This window comes from Diabrotica virgifera, chromosome 3 (genome assembly GCF_917563875.1).
Source record: "Diabrotica virgifera virgifera chromosome 3, PGI_DIABVI_V3a".
NCBI lineage: Eukaryota > Metazoa > Arthropoda > Insecta > Coleoptera > Chrysomelidae > Diabrotica > Diabrotica virgifera.
In genome coordinates this window covers 58129023-58149769 of record NC_065445.1, presented here as the reverse complement: position 1 = coordinate 58149769, position 20747 = coordinate 58129023, and the positions used below count along the sequence as shown (strand labels likewise).

The following is a 20747-nucleotide window of genomic DNA, read 5'->3' as shown; positions in this document are numbered from 1 at the left end:
GTCGAAATTACTTTTTTTATATATAAATCGCCCTCTCATGTTTTATCCAAAAAAGGGTTCGATCTATACATTCTTCTATTTGACGGATATTATTACAGCAAAATACTGCAAAACGAAACGACTATCCAATCAATCACCATAACAAATGTGTGGGTTGTTCCAAGCAAGCCTTGACCACGATACGTGGATGTTTCTTATATTTCCTGCGATGTAAATCAGGCTCATTGTACGACGCAAAGTTGCGTCGAAATTACTTTTTTTATATATAAATCGCCCTCTCATGTTTTATCCAAAAAAGGGTTCGATCTATACATTCTTCTATTTGACGGATATTATTACAGCAAAATACTGCAAAACGAAACGACTATCCAATCAATCACCATAACAAATGTGTGGGTTGTTCCAAGCAAGCCTTGACCACGATACGTGGATGTTTCTTATGTTTCCTGCGATGTAAATCAGGCTCATTGTGACTGAAACATTTGACGCCTGCGATGTCTGAATTGCGCTCTCCGGCGAAGAAGTAGCCGAAGCCGCCAGTTCCGTCGCGACGCTCTGTGGACCAGCACACGCGCACGCCACGCCACCTGCGACTGTGATTGTTCGGAGATTTATGCTTACGCGGATTTTCGAATTTCAAACGAGTTTGGGAAACTTTTTACTGGACATAAAAAAAGGTAACGAAAAACTTTTTTAATCCAGAGTTTGGACCTAAAATATTTTATTACGTTTAGCAACTGTCGCGTTAATCCCATTTCTAAAATTTTAAATAACTTTATAATATATTGAATATTAAAATTTGATCGATGAGAAAACCAAAAAGGACCCTAATACGAAAGTTAAATTAAAATTTTATATTATAATTAAGAGATAAAAAATAAAAATCGCTTTGCGCACGTCTCTTTTTATATAGTACATATTTTTTCCATATTTTTAATTATATGTTTATTAATAGATATTTATTATAAACAATATTTATAAAATTGAATTTTTGGTTAAATTTATATCATATTTAATAAAAAATACATAAATATTTCTATGATTACAAAGATCAGAATAAATTTCCATTGTATTATGGATAATGCCTAAAATATTTTTTTTTAAAAACTATAAGATATTAGTAAATTATTAATTAAAATTATCAAGGAAAAATATTTATGATACAAATGTAAATATATAATAGAATATTAACTGCTAATTTTTTTAACCGATTCGATAATTCGATAATTTTTTTTTGTTTTAATTTAGAGACTATATTCTCACCACTAAGAGTAATTAGCATTTACATTTTAATGACAAAAATAATTATACCAGATTCACAATGATTATAGTAAATAGCTACCTATACTTATGCATAATAATTGTGATGTAAGCGGTAAACTAAACCAATAAACACAGCGAGGGTTTAAGAAGCTTTGAACTTTTAAAAGTGCGGTTTAAGGGGATAGTCGCATAAGGAGTATTTTTGAAAAGTATATATTAAAGAGCATTTCAACTATCTCATTCAAAAGAAACATTTTATTTATATTAAGGGACTTTCGGCCCTCGGTAAGAATGTAGTCTTTCATTCTGCGTTTAAATTTTTCAAAAATATTTATTAGTTTTTTCAGGATTCGAAAAAAATGAACTCCATGTCCGTGGTGATATTTTCCAAATCGAACATTCGCTATTTTTGTCATACAACGCACTTAGTCGAACAGAATAACAGAATGTGGTGACAATACAGTGACAAAGAATAGACAAGTCGAAAACGGCGGGTTCTTTGGAGAAAATATTCCCATGAAATTTTTTTGCATAATCACATTCGTGAGATATTCCAGAATAAGGTTCAAGAAGTCGCCCACGCGAAAAGTGGGCCAAATTTTTTTTAAGAATTTTTTTTAATCAAATTGCAAAAATCAATATTTTTGGCTTGGACAATTTTTTTACATTTTTTGGACCATTCTGGATAAAAAAGGTCTCTTATAATTTTTCTCTAAAAATGATCGTTTTCGAGGTAAAAGCATTTTAAAATTGAAAAAAACGACTTAATTACTCGGTTAAAAGTTATTACTGCGAAAGTCGGAAAGTGACTATGTCAAAACTTTTAAAGCTCCTCCTAAAAGATCCTGAAGAAGTTTTTGTCATTATTTGATTACTAAGTTGTTATTTTTAAGTAATAATAATGAGGGCCATGCACGTTTTAGGCGGCCGTCCATGATGAGTGAGAAAGAGATGCCATTCAGGCAATCCAATGGCGCATCTCACTCGCACTCACATTTGCAGCCACGTCAATACGATCTTACCGCTCATTATTAGTAAGTAAAAATAACAGCTTAATAATAAATTAATGACATAAATTTCTTCAGGATAATGTAGGGGAGGCTTCAGACTTAATTCAATCACTTTCTGACTTTCATAACAATAATCTTTAACCGAGTTATTAAGTCTTAAAAATGGCCATTTTCGCGTTTTTCAAATTTTAAATTGCTTATAACTCGAACACGATCAACTTTAAAGAAAAGTTACAAGAGACCTTTTTTGTCCGCAATGGTTCAAAGAATCTAAAAAAAAATATTTCCGGGCCAAAAATATTGATTTTAGCAATTTGATTAAAAAAAAATTGTTAAAAAAAATTGGACCACTTTTCGCGTGGGCGAATACTTGTACCTTATTCTGGGGTGTCTCACGAATGTGACTACGCAAAAAAATTTCATGGGAATATTTTTTCAACGAACCCGCCATTTTCGCCTTGTATAGAAAGTTACTAAATATTTGACACGGCTTTAGGAATATTGATTTAGAGTTGTTTATTAAATAATATTGATAGTGTATTTGATAAATAATTGACTTACGACGTGAAATTAATAAACATTTATTTATTGTTTAATATTTATGGAAGAAAATTTAAAAGTTTAATACACCAGGATGTATTCTGCGATTCAAATATTCTGTTAGTAACATAGTAATAATATATTATTAAAAAAATCACTGCATCACTTTATCGCTTTTTCTCTTTTCTCGATTATTAGATTTTATTTTGTAGTATATAAATTATGACATGTCATTTACTGAAGAGATTTCATTAAATGGCATGCCTATTGAATAAACCACCTTTACTAAGTAAGTACTTACGGCATGAGATACGCATAGAGAGAGATAATCAAACAGGCGAACTCAGCCGCTGTATAGAACTCACTTGGGCCGCATTCGGCAAGCTGAGTTATGTCCTTAAATCAGAACTGCCTATGTGTATCAAAAGAAAAGTCTATGATCAGTGTGTTTTGCCAGTACTTACATATGGTGCAGAAACTTTAACAATAACCAAGAAAGTAAGAAATAAAATTTGTGTTACCTAAAGAGCCATGGAACGCTCAATGTTAGGCATTTCTCGTAGGGAGCGAATTACGAACAAGGAAATAAGACGAACAACAGGAGTGACCGATGCCATAGAAAAAATTATGACCCAAAAGTGGAACTAGGCTGAACACATAGCTAGAATGTCAGATAAATGATGGACACAGCGAGTAATACTGCCCTGCTAAGAAAGAACCCCGTATCTCCAAAATTTTAAAAATTGAGATTTTTCCACCATATGAATAATTATGATTTATATAACATACTCACATAGAAAAAAACCCGTATTTTACATTTCTAAATATTTTATGAAAAAAAATAATTTCCCCTTAAACACCAAAAATGACTACTATGATGCTTAGTATATACCTGGCAATTACCGCTTCATAGTAAAAACCTGGTATATGCTCAGCAGATACGGGTTTTTAACATAGAATAAAACGATATGCGAGGTTTTTTTAATGAACAGAGGTTGACTTTTTGCAGAGCAGAGTGGCAGACTGTTAAAATCTGTGATAAAGGCCCCACACCTGTGACGACACCTTGTGGAATTGCTAAGAGTAGAAAGGACCAAATAATAAAAAACTTAGGTGAAATTATACCGGAAAACCTCCATCAATTTTGGGACGAATTACCAACTTCCGATTACAAATAATTTTCATTTTGTATTTTTAAAAAGTTTTCGTAAATACTTATGTTGTATTCAACAAATCCTTATAGAAAATATTATTAAAATATTTAAATGTGTTCTCGCTCGAAGCAGTTTCATAAATTTTATAATAATTACATTGTTAAAACCAAGCTTAAGACAAATTTGGATCATACGTTGTTTTTTGCTAAGTAAACTTGACATAATTCTTTGCATTCTTAGACCGTATGTCGCATAACTAATGTCTATATTATAATTTTGCATTTTTTTTGAAAAAAGTTTACTATCATGCCACACACTCTACCCTAAATGATTTTATAATAGGTTTGTTCTAGCAAACAGTCAAGCAAGTCAGAAACCGTCAGCAAACAGTTGGTCAGTGAGACAGCGTAATACAGTCACCAGTGCTATCCCCTCTACTCGCGCTGGTCGACTATTCGCTGATGATTTCAAACCATTTGAAACTGATGCTAGAACAAACCTATTATTATTGTACCAAAAGCACAAGGGATTAGATAAAAATCTTTAATCGGGTTTTTCTCAAAACTCGCTATCGTGGAGATACGGGGTTCTCTCTTAGTAGGGCAGAATATACCGGAGACCAAGAAAGAAGCACTTTGAAATAGAGGTCGTCCGCCAACAAGTTGGTCTGATGACATACAACGAATCGAAAAAAATTAGATGCAAACAGCACAAAACAGAAATGCATGGAAAAGACTGAGGGAGAACCATATTCAGCAGTGGATAGATTCGGGTTTAATGATGATGATGATACAAATTATTTTAATCACAAAATACATCGTTAGTGAAAAAATAATCATATTAATTAACTGAATTAATAATTTAAGCGATTACACAAGTAACTGTTAGCCAAGAACATTCAAAAGCCATCTCTAAGTTAATGGTGACAATGTCATTGTCAACTAATGTTTACATCTGCATACCAGTGAGAATTTTACTACACGTAATTTGCCGTGAAAGGAAAGAAAAATTAGGGATAGCCGTAAAATATTTGCGCCTACCCTCTTAATGTTGCGCCTACCCTCGTTCGAATTTTATACGAGATATACATAGAAAATTCGAGTTTTAACAATTGTTATAATAGGCTTGGACCTCATGTACCAAAAAAAGTTTATTAAACCTAAAAAATTGTTGATAGCTTAACGGTATCTAGTTGGAAAAACTTTGATGTATGGGAACACTGGAACAGGGGAAGTTTTAATTGTGGCACGTGATTTTAATGGTGGAACGTGTCATCCTGACAAGTTTATGATTGTGAAATCTGGCAGGCTGTTTTTAAGTTTATTTAATAGCAACCTTTATATAATATATGAAAAAATATTTGCCAGACAAACATGTTGGGCATTTTAATAATTTCGACAGGTAGAACATGTCAAATGACAGGAATTATGTTGGTGGTAAATAGCAGTCTGATTTTTGCATGAGAGTTTAATGAAAGGGTAACAAATCAATTGGAAGTTCTGTCCAAAAAAAAACATGTGGCGTTTTCGTAGACTGACATGCGAAACCTGTAACCGGTTGCACAATTAAAAGTTCACCTGTTTCAGTGTTCCCGTACATCAAAGTTTGTCCGACTAGACACCGTTAAGCTATTAACAAATTATCAGCTTGCTATTAATAAACTTTTTGAAGTTATACTTCTTTACCGGCGATAGAGGGTGATTTTTTTATATGTTAAAACCTATCAGCCCGGCGCATGCGCATTATAACTTTGTTCTGATTGGATGTTCAAATGACATGTCAAAAATTATCCGATATGGCAGCTGTGGTTTGGAGGTAAAAGTAAAGGTAAACAAATGTATAATATATTAGTTTTATTGTTGTGAGGACAGAAACAAAAAAGTTTATAATATTGTAGTGACTTTTAAATAGTTTTTAAAAGCAACAGGTACGTAATAATTGTTAATGTATCATGAGTATAAACCTACCTATTTGATCTGCCAAAATACATAGTATGTAATACTTTTATTTATATAATTTGATTACCATCAAAATTTCTATCAATTTTTACCTAATATATTGTTTTTTTACTCTATGTTTTGTTGTATTTTTTCAATTCTAAATCATTTCAACTCAAAATTAAAATAATTTGATCAATTTTCAAAATATCAAAATATCACAAGTTTAATCCGTTTAGTTAGTCGATCTTCGTAAGTAATGACACATAGTGACCGTGGCTAAGCGGAGAAGGCGAATGAATTCCAATACCAACCGCTCTTATCAGCGCTGGTTCGAGTCCCAATAGAAACTTTCTTTTTTGTTTTTTTTTAATACATTTTATGATTGTAAGTATATTTATTATATAATTGTATTTTCAGAAAATACGTATTTAGTTAAAAAAGATTTCGACAATTAATGTTCAGACATAATTTGTGGCTTGTTTAATGTGTTTGTGTGTGTTTTATTCTTTTATTATTTTAATTTTTGGCACTGTTCTAATAAAAATGTTTGAGAAGTAGTAAGTATAAATTAGTTTAATATTTAAACAAAATATAAATAAAAGTATATTAATTTCGTTTAAATCATATAATAGAAGTATAACTTCTTACGTGCGTACAAAGTACACACACATTCTTTTTTTTGGTACGCGGGATTCAGGCCTATAATTAAAGTTATGCACATGAGCATACAAAAGTGAGGTATTAAAGCATATCAATAAATATTTATTAAATATTAACTAAATATTTATTTACCAAGTTAAACTGCAGCTATACAAAAATATTAATGTGCGCTGTCAGTGTCACTATCACCATCATCTGTTATAGTTATTTTCCTAACAAGTGCAGAAAGTGCTTTTCCGCAAGCGACTGCAGTTTGCCGAGCGACGCGAAGCGGGAGTTCGGCAAGCAGTCGAGTTCGGAAAAGAGACTTTCTGCAAGAGTTAGGAACAATATTTTTTCTAAGAGTCTTTAAAAAATTGCCAAATCTTAATCAATTAATTTAATTATTATGAAAATACATACACACATTAATTCTTTGACAAGGTTGTCAAAACTAAACTTTCAATATAATTAGTTAGCATGACGACGATCTTGGTTTCCATGATGATGATTCAAAACGACTGTTATTGTCTACCGATTTGACTTTCGAATATTATGTCAAAATAATTTTATTTCATCGAATTGTCGCGTTAATTTCATTAAAACAGGAACACAATAAGATATTTTTGAAATAAATTAGTTAATAATATCTAAATATTAGTTTATTGCATGCATTATAAATACTTTAAGGCCATATTAACATATCTAAATTAACACGCGTGCTGAAAAGTAAAAAACGCGTGCGGAAAAGTAACAGGCGTGCGAAAAAGTAACACGCGTGTGGAAAAGTGAAACTTTCTAAACTAAAATGCGTGCGCGAAAGTAGACATTTTTGCACGCTCGTAGAAAAAATTAATTACAATACTTTAAAAATTATATACATCAAGCTAGGTATTTTCTACTTTTTCTGTATCTGCAATTGCATTTTGTCAGCTGCTAATATTAGCGCTTAGAGTAGGTGTAATTTCCGCACTTTGGTTTTTTAAAAGTTCAAAGTGCGGAAATTACTAGGAGAGCAAGACTAGCGTGGGCAGGATTTGGAAAACTTAGTTGGATACTTAAGAACGGCAAAATACCCAAATGCAAGTGTTCAACCAGTGCATCCTTCCGATTATGACATATGGATATCAAACCTGGACCCTAACCAAGGCAAATATGAATAAACTAGCCACAACAGGAAGAGTAATGATGAAAGGTTGCCAATGCGGCGAGTCCATTATAAAATTGGATATAGGAAATGAGTCAATACTCGCAATCTTAAACCTTAAGTACTCACACCCCGTCTCTCAGACGGCATCGCTTGTCGAAAGTGGGATATTTCCCTTCCTAGAAAATTTTGAAGGTCACCCGTTTATGATTTTTCAAGTTGGGTTGTTCTTTAGTAGTATTAAATTCGGCAATTTGTTGCAGGTTTTTATTCGAAAGATATTTAGGCTTAAAGTGTGATTTCGGTCTAATAGACGGGGTTTTAGTGTTTATGCCCAGTTCGTCATTACACATAATGTGCCCCAGTTCGTAAAAAAACATCAAAGGGAATAAACGCCCTGACGAAACTCTTTTGAAATGGTTTGATGAGGTAGAAGACGACATAAGCGTAGTGGAATCATTTTGTGATGAAAATGTTGCCACTGACTACCGTTGCTACACTGTACTAACTATAGTACATGTCAGTTTTTTTTGTTTTAACATTTTTTAAAAACCTTTCTACTCTCATTTTTCTTACTCTTTGTTTAACTCGATTATAAATTTTTATTAAGATCCTTTAATTTGTTTAATTTTTATCACACTTTTTTTCAGGAGTAAAAAGGTACACAAACAATCCTTCCATTCTTGTTATAATGTTTTTATTTTAATAAATACAGAAAAACTAGATTAATTAATGTGTTTTTTTAGATAATCAATACTTTCAGTAAGTTATTCAGATGTTTTTTTGCAATCAAATATTTAACAAAAACAAAAATTACCACTAAAATGTTAAACCCCTCTGTCAGGCGGTTAGTTAATGTTTACGCCACTGATTTAGGACGTTAGTACTTAAGGGTTAAGTTTGTATTTTAATAGTTGTTACATAATCATGAGGTAACCGGTTTCGAGGCTTATAATTTATGCCTCATTTTCAGGCCCAGTACATAAAGTGTTCAAAATTACAAGCTACAAGCTAAAATAAAAAAAGACAAAAATGTACATAATATACATATTTAAAAACATAAAAAACATAAAAGCAACTATGTCTTGGTTTAAATTACATACAATAAAAACAAACAACTTTATAGTATTGAACTCAATAGTCTACAGAATAAAGAAAGCAGAACAACTATTTAGAATAGCTTGAGAGAGAGACAGTTTCGCCATGTTAATCGCCAACGTCAAGGGGACTTGATAGGGCACGTTAAGAAGCAGAAAAAGTCTATAGAGTGTATACTGAAACATTTGTCTATTTAACTTGATACTACTTGACACTTGATTGAAACACTATTTTATAGTGTTTTTTTTATTGTTGTTTTAATTAATTTTATGCGTTGACATCTGAAAAATATTTCTTTGTTTTTTCCATAGCACACTACTTTTTCTGAACTTCATTTACCGGTGACAGTAAGTTATGTTCAAAATTTACGCGTTTCTTAAGATATCTCAAGATAGAAAAAAGGTATCTACATGCGGTTTTCGCTATTCTGTTGCTAATTTGGTCTAATTTTGTAATACAGGATCTAAAATGGATAATTTTATTTCATATTTTCCAAAGGAAACTATATTTCTGAAAAAAATTAAGTGAAGCCTCCTATCTGGCATATTACGTAGGTATTAGGTTGTTTCGATATTATAACTCTTACATTGACGAAAAAGAACTGTTTTCAACAAGACCAAGTTTACAAAAATTGATGTAGCATAACCGGACTTACAGCCATTTTTTCATAACAAGGTTCCCACTCACCTCTTATTATTCTCACCCCTCACCCTTATTTGCAAATGTGCACTTAAACTTGTTGTGAAATAAAATATGCGCAGAGTTTTATGAAGAATACGATAATCGGATTTTCAGTGCTCTTTCATTAGGCAAATTTTGTAAAATTTTGAATTTTTTATTTTTGATATTCAATTACGCCCTCTAGCGGTGGAACTACAATTTTGAAAATAATTTCCAGGCTTTTCCCGAGACTACTTTTGTTATAATTTTCTTCTCAAACCTGTACTATAAACGGTTCCTGAGATGTGGCCGAGAGTCGTTCTTATTGGGACACCCGGTACTTAAATAATTATTAGGTAAGCTAGTCTATAAATACGCAAGCTATGAAAACTAGACTTTTAAGTTTAACTTTCAGTTTTTTTAATTATTAAACGTGGATCAACTACAAGTTCAAAAGAGAGAGACATACAAATAGATAAAGTCTTCTTACCTTGATGGCATTGAGTTTACAATGCCCATGTGCCAAGTGATACTGAGTTAAAAATTAAAATTATATTATATCGGTCACTGAATATTCACAATTGGAAGATCCTAGATGTTAGCTCAACTGACAGTAAAAGAAAAGAGACAACTACAAAGGAAAAGACTATCGCTCAGAAACATCCGACAATGGATGGCCTATGGAAGGAAGGACATGGCTAAATTTTAAACAGCTAATAAAAGAGCTGAATACAAAATAGTTTGCAATTGTACTAGCCAACCTCCATTGAGGACAGGGCACTTTGAGAAAAAGATGTTAGCTATTTTACAAAACCGATTTGAAAACTAACTTGTCAATGAATGAAAATAATTTTAATAACTGCATTCAGGCACTCTAAACAAGACAGTTCTCTTTATTGCCAGCAATGTATTTAAAGTAATTTAATACGATTAAGTACCACTACCGAGGGACACCATCAACAAAAATTAAATAACTACTTAAAACTTTCGCAGTTTTGCTTTTAAGGTTTATGAACGCGTAAAAGGCATAATAAATTCAGTTTAAATGACTCAAATAATACGTAATGTTTGTTGGAAACGACATTTTGTTAGCGTGTTTCAATAAAAGAAATATTATTTTTTTATAGATTTGACCCATTTCTATCATTTTAAAAATAATAATGGAAAAAGCACTAGACTACTAGACCATTAAGAAGCTACATCAGCGTGTCATCAATATATTTTTTTTGAACTAAAAAGGGGTAGTTCCCTATGTTGGCTGTGTCCCATATAGTTAAAAAAAGAATGTGTGTGTACTTTGTATGCACGTAAGAAGTTATACTTCTATTATATGATTTAAACGAAATTAATATACTTTTTATTTATATTTTGTTTAAATATTAAACTAATTTATACTTACTACTTCTCAAACATTTTTATTAGAACAGTGCCAAAAATTAAAATAATAAAAGAATAAAACACACACAAACACATTAAACAAGCCACAAATGATGTCTGAACATTAATTGTCGAAAATTTTTTTAACTAAATACGTATTTTCTGAAAATACAATTATATAATAAATATACTTAAAATCATAAAATGTATTAAAAAAAAAACAAAAAAGAAAGTTTCTATTGGGACTCGAACCAGCGCTGATAAGCGCGGTTGGTATTGGAATTCATTCGCCTTCAACGCTTAGCCACGGACACTATGTGCCATTATTTACGAAGATCGACTAACTCAACGGATTAAACTTGTGATATTTTGATATTTTGAAAATTGATCAAATTATTTTAATTTTGAATTGAAATGATTTAGAATTGAAAAAAGACAACAAAACATAGAGTAAGAAAACCATATATTAGGTGAATATTGATAGAAATTTTGATGGTAACCAAATTATATAAATAAAAGTATTACATACTATGTATTTTGGCAGATCAAATAGGTAGGTTTATACCCATGATACATTAACAATTATTACGTACCTGTTGCTTTTAAAAACTATTTAAAAGTCACTACAATATTATAAACTTTTTTGTTTCTGTCCTCACAACAATAAAACTAATATATTATACATTTGTTTACCTTTACCTTTACCTCCAAACCACAGCTGTCCTACAGCTGTTATATCGGATAATTTTTGACATGTCATTTGAACATCCAATCAGAACAAAGTTATAATGCGCATGCGCCGGGCTGATAGGTTTTAACATATAAAAATTCACCCTCTATCGCCGGTAAAGAAGTATAACTTCAAAAACTCTAACATGAAGTAAAAACCACTTCTATGTAATAGGTGTATTTATTAAAAATTTTAAATATCCCAATGGATTGAATAAAATATATCCAATTCAGAACGTTTTCGGACCTATCATTCCATGGTTGAAATTATAATTCAATCTACATTATATTGAAGTAATATTGATCAGGCTAAATATCGACATTGGTGTTTTTAGTAAATAATATATTTATTGTAATTTTTTTGTCTTTGGATTTGTCTTTGTCGGGATTACGATAATAGGTATTAAAATATGATGAAAACAAGATTAAGGAGCAATCTTAATATCATGAAAAGAAGTATCCATAGCTCACAAATGTGTCCTAAAGGTAACAAAGTACGTGAACACCTCCCGATGAACACGTTTCTTGGTATCTTCCACACCACAAACTACCATTTATCTAAAACATAATCACAAAACGTAATTTTTTTTTAAATATTTGTTTTCGTGCAATTTGTCAATCAAACTTAATCGATTCTTCTTCCTTTCTCTTGGGTCAGTTCTTTGGCTTCTACTGTATTTTGCTGATGATGGCTCGTGTTGAGCCTAAACGCGTCCAATATTTTAATATATTTAACATTTAACATAAAATTTTGGTACTTTTTGGAGTTGAGTTTTTTTGTTTCAATCTTAATATTATTTCTACAATATTTCAAAATAATTCATTTTGTGATCAATTTTGTTACGTTGTTACGTGTAGCTCGTACAGTGTCGCTTTGGATGAGTGACCGCTTCAGAACCGTGTGGCTATGGAAAACTTCATTTTATTGCCTTATATATTTTAATTTTTGGCGTTATTATTATAAGGAAATTTTTGGAAAGTAGTATTACAATTAGTTTAATATTAAAAAAAATACAAATAAACTATTTAAAATATATTTATTTCATTGAAATCATATAACAGAAATAAGTATAACTTCTTACGTGCATACAAAATACACTAACTCTTTTTTATATGCTGTAAACATTGACAAACGATAAGAGACATTTGATAAAACAATATGAAATGATTATACAGGGCGTCCATAAAGTAACGCATAAATTCATTACTAGCCAAATAAACAACATTATTAGAAATTCCCGAAATTGGTTTTTTTATTTTTAAATTACGACTTTCTGGCGTATATCATACTAATGACGTCATAATCTGGGCGTGATAATGTAATCGATGATTTTTTAAATTATAATAGGGGTCTTGTGATAGCTCATTTGAAAGCTTATTTAATTCTATATTCAGTAATATCAACATTAATATAAATATTTATACAAGAATTTTTTTATTTAAAAATATGTTGTTCTTTTTTCAATTCTTTCACTCTGTATATATTAATTTTTCAAAAAGGTGATACCGACGTTGAAAAGAGCGTAAAAATATATTTTAGGAAGTATTTCTAACTCTTTAGTTATATTAATTACCATAATACACATGCATAACCTATCTTCACATGTAGGTACCTATGTGCGGCAGATTCGTGCAAATAATAATATAAGAATTATTGTGCATTTAATGGTAGAAGCATATAATTTAGACCACACATACTACACATCAAAAGATTCAAATTTAGATATGAGGCCATCTCAGATTTAGTCTTTTACAAAAATGGCGGGCATTCAAAATGGATCTGCCGTCCATAGGTACATGTGAACATACGTTATGCATTTATTAAACGGTAATTAACACAATTAAAAAGTTTAAAAGTTTACAAAAGTTTCCTAAAAAAATATTTATACTCTTTTTAATGGCGTTATTAACTTTTTGAAAAAGTTATATATACAGGGTAAAAGAATTGAAAAAGAAATAACATATTTTATTACATAAAAAAAAAGTAAAAACACAAATTCTGGTAAACCCATTCTTCCGGTTCAACACCTCGATAGTACTCATCAAAAAAGAACCTATATACCAAATTTGGTTGAAATCTGACGTTTCGTTCAAAAGTTATCGTGCTATTAGTCACATATGTATAGTCGCCATTTTGAATGCCCGCCATTTTTATAAAAGGAACAAAAACTGAGATGGCCTCGTATTTAAATTTGAACCTTTATATGTGTAGTATATGTGGTCCAAATTATATGCTTCTACCATTAAGTGCACAATAATTCTTATAATATTTGCACGAATCTGCCGCATATAGGTACATACGAAGATACGTTTTGCATTTAGTAAATGATAATTGAGTCGCTCAGAAGCAGAGTGGCCTAAGTGTAAAATTGATGTTTTGAGATATCGGCAAATAAAGAATTGAGCTAAAAATGAAACCAGTTTTTCTTATTAAACAGTATTATTTTATTCACTTACACAAACATTTCTGGAACCTAATACATTATATGAGTCGAATGCGCAAAAAATTAACAAAAAAAATCTTTTTTTTCTATAAAAAAAAGTCAGTTGGGCCACTATGTCAAATATTAAGCTTTTACGAAAAAACATAAAACTTTCACTTGGGTCACCTATTCATCTGTTTCCGATCCAATATCATTATCTACTGCCTCCACGTTTGTCTTCAGGTTTATGTAAAATTCATGATAGACCGGCGGAATGTAAAGAAGAAGACTCTGAAGGTCTTTATACTTTAGTTGCTCTATGGGTCTTCCAGCAGGATAGAGGATGTCCAAGTAGAAGTCTTCTCTTTTTATCTGAAAGACGTCTGTTCTTTTTTTTGTGACGTCAACACAATTAAATAATACACTCTCGTTATTAGAATACTTAAAATAAATTTTGAATGGCTCTTCTGATTTGAACATTAACCACTGTATTTTAAGCCATTCTACTTTTATATCTTGCTCTCCTTTTTTTCGGTTTGTAAGTAACTTCTCTAGTTTTTCAGTACACTTAAAATTTTCAGAGGTCATTTTAAATACCTGAAATTTGTTCTTCTTTTTGGAACTGGAAATAACTTTCACCCAATCGTCTGGCAAAAAAATGTCTTTAAAATATCGTTTTTGTTTTTCGATCACTCCAAAGTCTCTGTCACATGGCAAATAGGAGTGACCGGAAACTAGAAACTTGTGATGTATGACTGTGGGACTGAAAGTATTGGAGACACTCATGTATGTACAAATAGATGCCAGTTTAATATTTCGATTTTGACCTCCGCATTGGTCGCTGTACAAGATCAAAACTGGTGTGTTAACATATGTTTTTACGTAGTGTAAAATGCAAGAACCAATTTCTTGTGGGCCACGTGAGGCTATGCCTTCATGCCATACATACATGTGTATCTGTCCTGTCGTTAGATTGTGGATGCCAAAACAATACGTCCACAACTGTCTCTTGTAATAAGCCACTCCCGTAGAAATACTAGGAGTAGCTAAAGTTTTCATTAAATCAAATGCAATTACTGTTGTGGTATCTTTATTCTTGGCTGCATCTTCCTTCATTCCACTTCGAGCTGCTTCTGCCTTCCGCAGGTGTAACTCTTTCTCTATTTCCATTCTGCTTTTTTCTACACCTACACAGCTTTTTATTTTCATGTTATAAGCGTCACATCGTTTGCAAGTGTCAGTGAGAGGATAACGGAAATGAAGATTAAAATCTTCATTAAATATTTTCGAAAAGATGAATTTGGATACCTTCACTTCTGGTTCTTCACCTTGCACATACAAATCAAAAAGTTTTGAGATATTTAAATCAGGTGACAGATACTCTCGATTAGGATTTTTGTTGCGGCTATAGTGTGATGTATATTTGGCAAATTTGTTAATGAAATCTTTTATATTTTGTATATCGGTTTCCCTTGTCTTATTCTTAGGGGGGTGCTTGCCTCTTTTATCTAGTGGCGGAGTGATTAATTCGCCACCTATTGATTTGTTTATTAAAGCTCTGGTGAGCCTTCCATCTGAAACTTGTAGAGCTTTTTTGAAAAATGATTTACAAACAGTTACCATATCACCTGATTCTTTCGGTAATGTATAAATTCGTGTCTTAGAACGTTTATTATTATTTTGAGCTGCTGTATGTCGACCTTTATTGACAACATTTACTTGTATATTAATGTAAGCAGTCTGTAAATTAAAATCAGATAAGTTGTAGAAACTTTGGAAAATATTTTTTCTTTCTTTAAGAGATAACAACAAATGACACTTTCGTGGACAGCTGCAAACTCCATGAAAAAATTGTTTCTTAGACACAATTCTACCACGAGAATTCAAATATGATTTTCCTGAATTTCTTTCCAACTTAGACTTAGATCTTTTCCAAACTGAATTATTTTTCTTACGTTTTTTACCCCTACTTGATCCAGGTTCCATAAGTCCATCTTCTGTGAAGCTTTCCCTAGTTGTAGAAGACTCAGCATCAGAAGGTGGATGGAAGTCAGAGCCAGAATCTGTTTCAAATTCACTGGGTTCACGAGTACTGGATGTATCCGACAACGGCATTTCCAAACTATAACAAAAATATTCTCTATTAATTATTAATTCAAGTGATCAAATGTCTTTAAAAAAAAGTTTTGAATAAAATCCTTTACAAAAATGTCTTTAAGTTAAAGACTAACCTATACTTTTGGCAACATCGCTTAGAAAACCATAAACATACCATAGATATTATGAAAATATGTCTAAGTAGAAAACTAGCCTGCTTTCTTCATTTTAAGGTTATAATTTTAAGGTTATAATCTTAAAAAATTTAGAATCCTAATTTAAATTTTGAGCCGAGATATTTACAATCACTATTAATTTACACTAAAATACAATAATTTACTCACCGTTGCTCAAGATTGCACAAACATAAACCGTATAAAAGGCTGATAGTACTTTAAAGAACGAATTAACGCTAGACGAGACTGATACAAACACACAAGGCAAGAGTGACAATGTCTAAAATATCATACTGCACACTGGCCCAACTGTCACTTGGGCCACGTTTCCATAACTAGATCATGTGAAATGTTTACGTAGCCTAACTGTACAAGTCGCGTCATCTCTTGGTATACAACTAAATGTTAGTTGAGCCACTCTGAAATGAAAGATATGATAAAATGCCACCTATTGTACTACCTACCTGAATTATACAAAAAAATCAGTTGGGCCACTCTGCTTCTGAGCGACTCAATTAATATAACTAAAAAACTAAAAATATTTCAAACAATATTTTTACGCTCTTTTCAGTTGTGGAATTAACTTTTTGAAAAATTAATACATACAGGGTGAAAGAATTGAAAAAAAACAGCATATTTTTACATAAAAACCAGGAAAAACACAAGTCCTGGTAAACCGATTCTTCCGGTTCAAGACCTCGATCTTAAACATCAAAAAATAACCTATATACCAAATTTTGTTAAAATCTGAAGTCTCGTTCAAAAGTTATCGTGCTATTAGTCACAATGTATAGTCCCCATTTTGAATCCCCGCCATTTTTGTACAAGGCAAAATCTGAGATGGTCTCATATCTAATTTTGAGTATTTATATGTGTAGTATACGTGGTCCAAATTATATATGTTTCATATATATCGGCTGCAGTATTGGCCCGGTTGTATCTTAGGAACCACTCATCAAAATTAAACGTTTTTTCTTTTATAAGAAACATTTAACCGATATTTTGCTAATACCGTTTTCATATTTTAGTTTAATTTAATATTTACCGAGATATTCTATTTGTTTATAAGCCAAAAGATTGTTTATAATTTAAAATTATTCCTGAGGCCACTTAAATAGTTGAATTTCAATTCTGTAAAGTACATTAGATAGGTACATTGTCTTTTTATACAAAAATTATTGTTGATCTTAATTAGTAATTAAGGTATTTAATTAGTGATAAACAATTACTTATCTAAAATTTTAGTTGAAAATTAAAGACTTTGTTGGAAAAACCCGCATTTTCCGGGGAAAATTTTCGTCGAAGTAAATCGGAAAAACACTTCTATGCAGAATTTAATTATGGTGAATTTTTATTTGGGTGTTTTTGGTGTAAAGCTAAAATCTTTGGAGTTATAGAGCAAAAATTGAAAAAAAAACGATTTTTTTCGGGCGCCATTTTGTTTATAAAAAAAGTAGCACACTATCTGCGGACTTCGCATACCTATATTATTAATATAAACCATCATAAGATTCGATTCCAGAAATAAAATTGGTGGTAAATAACTTTTCTTTGTATTTTGCTAATTAACCCAAAGTATATTTTTAATGTTTATATTACTAAATAAAGAATTTATTACCCTTTTAAATGAGCTATAACATAACGCCTACTCTTATTTAAAAAAAATCATCGATTACGTCATGCCGCACAAATGGATGACGTTACTATTATGATCTAATGACAAAAAATGGAAATTTAAAAATAAAAATCGACCTGTTTCGCTAGTTTCTAATAATGTTGTTTTTTAGCTAATAATGGATTTATGCGTTATTTTATGGACGCACTGTGTAATCAAGAAAAATAATTATATATGATATACATAATTATATAAAATAATTATATTAGGATAACATAGAGAATGATGTGAAATTTTAAACAATAATTTAATTATCACATTTTATACAAACTGTTATATTTTTTTAATACTTTGCACATACATATTGATTGCACCAAAGATAAAACTTTCGAGACCTTCTGTCTTCACTTCTTGAATAAAAAATATCGCCGCTCTCTGGAAATAACGGTAGCAAGTTGTTCATGCCCTACGTTTAATTCTGGCAAAATGGTTAACATGAAATTGTCTCCTATCTAAACGATTAATTTTCCAATCTGGATTTTTCAATATCCACAATTTATAAGCGTTTTTCCCACAAATGTTCGGCAGACGAAAAAATATTGCCATCGGCCACCGGTTACTTTTTTTTTCCAGTAGTGAATTTATCTGTTGTATCTGTTACCGGCCAAACCCGATTTCAGGACAAACTAGTTTGGCCTAGGCCAGACTAGTTTACAAATGTACCAGTTATGTTAAAGTCAAATCAACTTTGACCCACCTTTTTTGATTTTTTCCAAATGTTTTTTTTTAAATCAAATCTCATTTGTGCCTAATAGGAGCAGAAATTTTGTAGGTTATGTCGGAATGTTAGGATTGTAATTTTTAGACTTTAAAGCTTTTATGTAATAAATAAAACTTAAAAATGACATATTTAAGGGTGGGCTAAAGTTAACTCGGATAAAGGGTAACTTTGTCGTATCCTTTTTTATATGCAATTTTTCATGTTTATTCGATGTTCTAAGTATTTGGGTAACTTTGTCACTTTTAGACACTCCTAATTCTGCTATCAACGTGATAACTGGAATAAAAGGTAATTTTGCATATCCTTTTCTATTAGTCTGGGCTGATTATCGGAGAATAGGCCATTTTTGGGAAAAATTATTTACCAGCAATTTTATTGCTGGAATCGAAGCATATGATTGTCTATATTAATAATATAGGTATGCAAAGTCCGCAAATAGTGTGCTACTTTTTTTATAAACAAAATGGCGCCCGAAAATCGTTTTTTTTTTAATATTTGCTCTATAACTCCAAAGATTTTAAATTTACACCAAAAACACCCAAATAAAAATTCACCGCAATTAAATTCTTCATAAAGACATGTTTTTCCCGATCTGCTCCGACGAAAATTTTCCTCGGTTTTCCCAACAAAATCATTAAATTTCAAATAAAGATTTAGATAAGTAATTATCTACCAATAATTAAATAACTCGGTGACATAAAAGCTTTCTTGGTTTAGATTATAGCTTCAGAATCCGGTGAAAATTAAACGAATATTTTAGCAACAATTCCATTGTTAATTAATAATTTACGGTCGCAATAATAACCAAAATAATTCTAATACACTAATCAAACTTTGAAATCTTATAAAGATGAGATACCTATTTAATATTTTGTCGACAAAATATAAATTTTTAATTTTTTTGATTAATCTTTAAATGTTTAAAAAAAAATAGTTATAAACAAATTAACGTTTCTCAGAAAATTTTTATTATATTCTAATTTTAAAAAATAGTTAAACTGCGTATTTCAAAGATCTTTAAAATGAATACTTTAGAATTTTTTTGCAGCTATTTGCAAAAAAGTTATGAAACAATATATTAAACATACGATTATTACGTTGTTTATAATTTTTTTTAATTCTTTCAAAGCGTAAAAGTGAGTTTAAGGTACAAGCTAATTACTTACAAAAAATATTTATTATTAGCTTAATGGTTATATTTTAATTAAAGATTATAAATATATTTTTTTGTAATTTACACGCGTGAAAGTAGAATAACAGTACCGTAACTACCCGTCCACATACACAACTCGCACGAGTTGAAATCGTGTCAGTCGCTTCGAGTGAACATTTTATCTCCGGCTCTGTATCAAGCCTACTTTCGCGCTAAAAATTACAAAAAAAAAACAATTTTAATCTTTGATTATATTATAACCATTGAACTAATATTTGATATTTTTGAGAGTAATTAGTTTGTACCATAAACTCACTTTTAAGCTTTGAAACAATTAAAACAAATTATAAACAACGGAATAATCGTATGTTTATTTTGCTGTTTCATAATTTTTTTGCAAATGGTTGGAAAAATTTTTTAAAGCATTCATTTTCAAGACCTTTAAAATACGCATTTTAAGTATTTTTTAAATTATAATATAATAAACAATTTCTCAGAAATGTTAATTTGTTTTTAAACTATTTTTTTAAACATTTAAAGATTATGCAAAAAAAATGAAAAATTTATATTTTGTCGACAAAATATTAAATAGGCATTACATCTTTATAACTTTTCTAAGTTTGATAAATGTCTCATGATTATTTTGGTTGTTATTGCGACTGTAATTTGTTAATTAACAATTGAATTGTTGCTAAAATATTCACTTAATTTCCACCGTCTTCTGCAGTTATAATATATACCAAGAAAGCTCTTATTTCACCAAGTTATTTAATTATTGATAAATAATTACTTGCCCAAAAAATTTATTTGAAAATTAGAGATTCTGTTAGGAAAACCCGCATTTTCCGGGGAAAATTTTCGTCGGAGCAGATCAGGAAAGACATGGCTCTATGTAGAATTAAATTGGGGAGAATTTTTAATTTGAGTGTTTTTGGTGTAAAGTTA

At 30.6% G+C, this 20747-nt stretch overlaps 1 protein-coding gene across 1 annotated transcript in view; it reads left to right on the top strand.

Moving 5' to 3' along the window:
• Window positions 1-551: 551 nt before the first annotated feature.
• The window catches only part of LOC114324501 (connectin-like), a 1593699-nt gene continuing 1573503 nt past the window's right edge, over window positions 552-20747 (top strand). The window contains exon 1 of the mRNA XM_028272355.2: window positions 552-677. The gene's annotated coding sequence lies outside the window, so the exon portion shown is untranslated. The remainder of the gene's footprint in view (window positions 678-20747) is intronic.